The sequence below is a fragment of the Fukomys damarensis genome, unplaced genomic scaffold, assembly GCF_012274545.1.
Source record: "Fukomys damarensis isolate Sample0158 unplaced genomic scaffold, DMR_v1.0_HiC HiC_scaffold_20, whole genome shotgun sequence".
Classification (NCBI taxonomy): Eukaryota; Metazoa; Chordata; class Mammalia; order Rodentia; family Bathyergidae; genus Fukomys; species Fukomys damarensis.
The window spans coordinates 38,349,896-38,357,752 of NW_022900932.1; positions in this window are offsets into that span (position 1 = coordinate 38,349,896).

Here is a 7,857-nt window from a genome sequence, read left to right on the forward strand (position 1 = left end):
TGACAAGGAAAGAAAGGCAAAATAGAGATATGATCCTAGGACATGAGTAGAGCCAAGGTTGGGGAAGAAGAGGGACACATTTGGTTCAACCCAATGCCCATATCGCTAATCATTCTACAAAGAGATCAATGTAAGTGGGGACATGAATCCTAGGAAGAGAGGTGGGAAAATTGGATGTGGGAAAATATGGATAAAGGCTAGACAAAGTGTTATAGATCCTTCCAGAAAAAAAAAAAAGAGATTCCTTGAACTACTCTAAGGTGTAGACAAAAATTTCAGATTGGTTTTCTATCAAAAGCATCATGTGGCAAACTATTTCATTCATTCACACACACATACACACACACATAAGCCAGGGAATATCATGCTGTTGTGCAAAGAGCACAGACTTTATCAAGACACATCTTGACACCTTGCAGCATTAAATTTGATCAAGCTACTTCTTTATATGAATGAGAAGATATTCTTTCCTTATAGATGGGGGCATAAGGATTAAATGAGATAATATATGTAAAGGAGTCTGACACACTACGAATGCTCAATTAACTAGTGTGTGTTAGTTGAAGAAGGGAGCATGTTATTATTACGTGCAGGAAGCGATTGCCTTGGCTCAAGTCCCAGCTGCATAATTTGCTGGATGTCTAGTGCTAGATCTTTAATCACTTGGAACCTTGGTTATTTCACTTACATAATGGGCTTCATATGAAACTCACCTCCCAGAGATTTTTATGAGCACTAAATGCAATCATATTTATAAAGCTTTTAATATAAGAAGCAATGATTTGTTAGATGCAAGTTCACAGTGAACTTAAATTTTTGTTTTTTTTTGGAGAAGTGGAAAAAGTAAGACATAGAAGGCAGAGTGTGTGGCACAGAACTGTAAAACATATGTCCCCACAATAAAAATTTTAAAAGGCAGAGATTCACTGAGGGGGGAATTCATGGACATTTATGGTCACATTGTTCTGATTGGCTAAGGGAAACAGCAGGCTCTTAGCCAATTTCCTTTCTGTTCACAGAAATAAAAGCTCAGTGTGTTTCAAAATGAACTGTTTTTTTTTTCCTTTTCTTTTTCTTGATAGGGAAAATTTATTTATGTAGTTAAGGTAAACTTATTTTTGCTAAAGTGAAAATTTGGCTTCACCAGGCATACTATTAAGCTAAATACAAACTGGATAACAATGTTTGTTGTGAAATTGTTGAGTTTGTTGAGTTTTTCTACTTTTCATCTAATATCAAGAAAGAGATGCTCAAAAAATGATAGAATTGACAAAATAGTGTTATAGGTAGGGGTAAAACTGATTTGCTTTCAGCTGTATGAAATCAAGATACTAGACTGATGGGTGGCTCCCTGAACTGGCCACATTCTTGTCACCCCTTACTTCCTAATGATGGTGAATTAATATCATGAGTTTTCTGGGGAAGCGTGGAACCTTGCTCTACTTCTCACATTTACTGAATTAGGATTTTATATAGATATATATTTGGTACTGGGGATTGAACCCAGGACCTTTACATTAACCTACTTTTCCAGTGGCCCCCTCCTCTATATATTTTCAGCTTTTATTTTGAGGCAGGGTCTTGTTGAGTCACTAAGTTGCCCATGCTGGGTCTGAATTTGTGATTCTCTTGCTTAAGCCTTCCCAAGAGAGAACTGGGATTACAGGCATGTGTCGCTGAGCCTAGCCAGAATCTGAATTTCAATAATACCACTAGGTGATTTATATCTATCAACAAATCAGGATGCATAGTTATTGCCAGGCCACTTTACATTGCCTTTACTTTCATCTACTCTGCATGGCTATATGTAAACCATGATCCTTACAAGGGGAGGTGGGCATAAACAGCAAAGTTTCTTCCTCAATACAATTACTCAGTGCAATAAACAGTTTGTCTAATTCACTACATTGTGACCTTAACAAAGCCTGTATTTTAAGAACATAAAATGATAAAATATACTGTTGGTCAACAAAAAAACCACATGTTCAACAAAACAACAGCTGTGTCTTGTCCTTCCATAGAATGCACACATCTTGATCATAAGGCTACTCACGCAGCATTGTTAAAGAGGAAGTAGTTCTGCACAGACTTCAGAAGTGCGCCTCTGCAGTTCATCTAGAAGCTGTGTGACCTTGGGCAAGTCATTACAAGTTTCTCTTCTGTAAAACGGGATGTCAACAACACCAAAGCAGGCACACATGTCCATGCCAGTGTATACGCACTGCAAGTTATAAATGACATCTATAACATCTAACTCCTTAAACCGTCCCTTTCAACAGGTTTTCAAGGACTAAATTACAATGAATTTTGAAGAAATTAAAAAATATTTTGATAAATCCTTTGGATATCTTGCCAGGTTAAGAAATGTCTTCTTAAGTGTCTTTTCTTAGTGTGCAGGCTGCTATAAAAATCTCACACTTTTTCTCAGTTTCTTACGATCAGGGACTCGGGCTTGCCTCATTATTCCTGTTGCTGGGATGAAGAACTCTCCGGATGCAAGTTTGTATAGGGTCTGGGGGGAGAAATCAAGTGATAAAATGCCTCTTCCTGAGTGGGTGGGGAGATTTGCTATCACCCACAACTCCAGTTCTATTTACAAGTAGCATTCTTTGCACAGTGGGTGATGAGAAAGTACTTATCAAACTGTAAGTCAGGGAGAATTCCTGATCCCTGGATGGTATTTCAACATAGAATAAACTGCCTTGGGAAGTGGCAGGTACCAGTGCTGGAAGGACGGGATTAGTGGGTTTATAAGAAGAGTCCCATGACTGCATGCTCCTGCTGTCTTACCATAGGATGCCCTGTGCCTCGTTACGGCATGGCAAGAACAGTGAGAACTTGAGATCTTGGACCTCCCAGCTTTTAGAACTGTAAGAAAGAAATTTCTTTTTTTTTTTTTTAATTACCCAGTCTGTGGCATTCTGTAACAGCAACATAAAATGTACAAAGACAATTTTTTATCGAGAAAGCTGGATATAATTTTCTTTGTGGAGAACCCAACATGATGGTCTTCAGTCAAAGCATATGCTCGCTAAGCTTGTAAGGAGGAAAGCAGTGCATTTACAGGTAGGTACTAGAGTACTGATGTGAGTAACTATGGGCAGGCCTAAATAAATTGCAACCTATAATAAATTGCAACCTAAATAAATTGCATTGTTGATCCTCATTGTCTTGAAAGTGCCATTGGCAAATTGCAACAATAAAATAAAATTACAAAATGCAAGACAAATTCCTATGCAAATCATTGTTCCAAAGGCCTATTCATATGTACCAGTGAGAAAGCTGAGTCTCAGACAGCTTAACTATTATATAGTTTTGTACAATTAGTGAAGTAACTGATTTAGGATTTAAACACTGGGGTCACTCTCTCTCTCTCTCCAAACTAGTTGTTAATGCAGGATATTCTCAGGGAGGGGAAATTGTCTCTCATACCAGGTATACAGATAATCTATCCAAACCAAAGCTCTCCTTTTCCTTTCTCTCCGTTCCCCGTTACTGGATAGCAATATCACTCTCGGCGTTACTTGACTGAAGCTGCTTTCTGCAGAAAAATCATTGACCTCTCCCTTGCACCCAAGTCCTCTAACTGCACCTTCCATGATCTCCCTGTAACTGCAGCACTCACTGTGGTCCTTTCCCCTTCCTCAACCACCATCTCCCTCAGGCTCTCCTAGTAGGAAAGGCTGCCCTGGTACCCGCATCCCCATCCACTGGCACTAGATAGGGCCTGAGAGCAAAGCAACTTCACCCTCTGCTGCTCTGACATCTTTGCTGCTTGTTTTTTTGTTAACTTCCTTGAATCTCTTGGGGAGGGCCTGACACCAGATTTACTGTCATTTCTCTGGGCAGTTAGTTGTTTGGGGACACGGCAAAGACTGAAGCAAAGAGAAGGCACTACCAATCTTTCCAGAACTATAACGCCCTGGTGGTGATTTGGGAAACAATTTTTACTGGTATGAAGACAAATACTTCATTTCAATAGTTATGCATTTATCTGTACAGATACTTTCTATTTTGGGCAAGGAATGTTGATTCTCCATTTATGGTTATAAAGCAATATTTTATTTTAAAAATAAAAAAATTGATGAAACAAAGTTGATTTTAAAGATGCATATTACTTAGACATATATTTAATATATACAAGTGGGTCAAAGAAGAGCAAAAGGATGACTGAGGTTTATGAAACCTTGTCTTCAGCTAGCCCTACTCCGGACCAAACCTCTTCTGCTCCAAATCAAGACTTCTTGAAAACTGGTCCCTATCTCTTCTGAACACTTACACAATCATGGATTATCTGTGTTTTCAGAGTACCCCTATCTGCGGAAACAGCGAGGGAAACATGCTCTTTTGGTTTATAAAACCAGAGCCTGCAGAATAGCTATTTTTCTCTACCACTCGACCCACTGCTGACCTAAATCAGATCTGCATCCTAAGTTATACATGGTCTTTTCCAGGTGATCACTCAAGAGGTAGGTAAGTTAGCATGCCACCAGTTTTCCTGGAGGCAGAAAGTGGCAGATACCATATCCTACTCACATTGTTGTGGCCACTTATTTCAGCCATGGTCAGCCAGGTTTCAGGGTACTTCTCCCTGAGTTATGCTGCCCTTGAGGCACAGGAATGTGCTTATTTATATAGCAGGCAGCATAGGAAAGAAGTTGAGCCATTTACCTTGTCTTTCTTTCCATATGAACTGTGACCCCAAATTAGCAACTTAGCCAGTGATGGTACCAACTTAGGCAAAGCAATGTGAAAACAGGAATTAGAATTTACTGAGTGTGCTGAGTGCCTTGCACACATTTCTTTAACCCTTAAACATAAACAGTATATTCTCTCGGAGATGAAAAAATCCATATGATCATGATCACAGATTATTTATTAAATCGAAGCTCTGCCTTCTCTCTATTTCTTTTCTAAGAACCTAAATATATTGCTACAAATTAATAGAAATTTTGATTTCTTTAGTTGATATTGATTCTGATGCCCTCTAGTGTCAGAAAAAAAATTTGGGAAGTGGCTCTTCCTAGATATCTACTGTCTATATAAGTCTAGATAGGCAATTGTTCTCATTTGAGTTTAAAATTAAACTAGCTAACTTGTAGCAATTAATTTTGCTATCAATGGATTTTTCAAATGCTGATCATAAATTCTGAATGAATTAGGAAGCAATGAGGACCCAGGGAGAGATAACTATTTAACACAAAGGTAGGAGCAAAAAGTGGCTTTTAATGATGCCCGTGGCTCAGCAAGTGACTCCTGTCAGTCTTGAGAGCCCTAAATAGAAATTTGTGCTTCCTTATATCCCTTTTTTTTTTTTTTTTTACATTTACGAGGCTTACTTCCATTGGAGTTTCCCTGGGAATAGAGCAAGCACGATTTACACAAAGCACAGCAGTGCAGAAGGAGAGAGCAAAAGAGTCTTCTGGCAGGACTTTCTGAGTCCGTTACAACCCCTTTGGTTACAGATTACAGAAGATGTCACGGTGACTCGGGTACATTCTACGAAGAGCAGAGTTACGTAGATGACTCATAGTTACCTAATAACACAGTTAATTCATAGTTGCCCAATTCCCCATGGGAGGGGAGGTCTCCTCTCTTGTGATGATACACCAGCTGAGATCTTTTTAATTGTAAGAATTTGGATTAATCAAAAACTGAGAATTCAGTGAATTGGGCATTCCAGGTTTCAGTTTCAGTTCCACAGTTACCCTGGACTCAGGTGACACCATGAGGCTCCACCTCTCCCTGTGGCTTCCTCTCAGCATGAATGGACTTTGCTTCTAGCCCTGCCAAGTAAATCTACCATCTCCCTTCATAACCCTCAGATCAGTTCCATAACGTACATATATATTTCTCCTTCAAATTCGGTGGAGAGAAAAAGGGTTTGTGTCCCAGTGTCTCTAGCAAAGGTCCCAAGATTTATTCCAACCTGAATATTAGCCCTGTCTCCCTCCCCCGGCCCACATATATATATATCCAAAGCTCTGAGAAGTCATGGATTAAGACAGTTGTTTAAATTAAACTAATCCCGAATTTTCTAAAACCATTTGATCATGAAACACACATTTATTCACACAAAGCACCTCTGCCCACTTCATTGAACTTGCTGGGTAACCAGGTGTTGTGGGGAGGGGAGGGGAAGTAAAGCAAAGCCTGGAGAACAAGAATGTCTATTTCAATTCTAGACTCTGCTATTTATTAACTAGCCAATCTTGTCAATGTTGCTTAAATTGTTTTTTACTACAATTCTTTATCTGTAAAGTTAACAGCTGTTCACTTGGCCATAATGAGTTGTGAAAGTCGCTGGTTCATTATTCATCCGTAAGAGATGCTGATTTTGTCAACTGCCCTTTTTCTATCTCTTGTCCCTCTCCCCCTTTCCTTCCTTTCCTTCCTAATTTTCAGATATGTCAACATTTACATGGACTTTTCACTTTTGAACTAGTTTGAGATTTACAGAAAAGTTAAGAAGCTCATACAGAGGGCGCCATCTTTCCCACTCACTTCTCTTTGTGTGGATTACATCCCTAGGCTGTGAATACGGTGGGCACAGCCAGGCTCTTCTCCACAGCTCTAACAATCTCTTGGAAAGGAAGGCAGGAGCAAGTAAATCAATGTTTATAAGCCTGAGTGGTAAGTGCAGAGACAGATGCGAAACCCAGGCTGAGTGAAATCACTAAGGAGAGGGACCTATCCCAGATTTGAGGGCCTGCACAGACTTTCACAAGGAAATGCCTGAAGGATGGAGTGGGCCAGGGCCTGGTGAGTGGGGAGCTGGTGTGGGTGGGGTTGTTTAAGGAGTCCAGTCCAACGGGGAGGAAGCAGGGCACAAGTGGGAGGTGCAGAGCTTGGTGGACCATGCAGAGAAATACTGCAGCCAGTGATGGCGCAGTCAACAAACTGCCTCCAGACTCAGGCTTGTTGCTGATGTTATCACACAAACTCACTCTCTATAACAGGCATGCAAAACTATCTAAAGAGATGCCTACTTTTCCAAAAACAATAGTGACTTTCAGCAGTGTTAGCCAGGGTACCAAGAATTATAAGACTTTTTTTTTTCTTTAAAGAAAAATGGTCAGGAAATAATGAGCAACAAAAGGAAGGAAGTAATTGTGACCGTTTAATATAGGTGGGACTTTTTGATTTGTCATAAGTAACTTTGTTCTCTTTTTGAGAAACACAACCTGACAGGATCTTGCTCTTCAGAATCCCGTGGCTCATATATACAGATACAAATTCTCTGCGATGAATGTGATCAGTATGTAGGACAAATATGTACCATTAGAAAAATAAAATTAAAAAAAAAAAACCCATGGCGCTATGCCTTTCCGTCAGAGCTTTGCTGCTTCATACACTGTTCAGGGCTCCTATGAGCATTTCCTGTCACAGCCACAGGCCAGGGAAGGAGAGATCTTCCTCTGAATGTACCCAGCAACTCGCCCAGACTCTGCCCTCCGCAGGACATTTGGGTCCTGAGCTCCTGGCTGGGTCAGAGCCCTGCCTACCCTTCTGGTAGAACTGCAGCGGCCCTGAAGGAAGGACAGCAACCCACCTCTCAGGGGCCTCACCTGAACTAAGCCAGCCAGCTGCCAGCAGAAGCGACCCGAGATGGGAAATGCCCGTTTGTGCAGCAAACCCTGACTCCTTCCGCACCCTGGCCTCCCCCGCGCTGGCCAAGTTGCTGAATCAAGGGAGCCCTCCCCACCCCGGCGTTCCCCGCAAAACTTCCTCCTGACCCTGGGGCTTTTGGTGAGGTCGATCAGGTCTCCGGGCAGGGTGTTTCAAAGTCGCGTCTGCAGAGAGAGGGAAGCATTTGAAAAAAGAAAGAGGGGGAGGGGAGGGAGGGAGGGAGGGAGA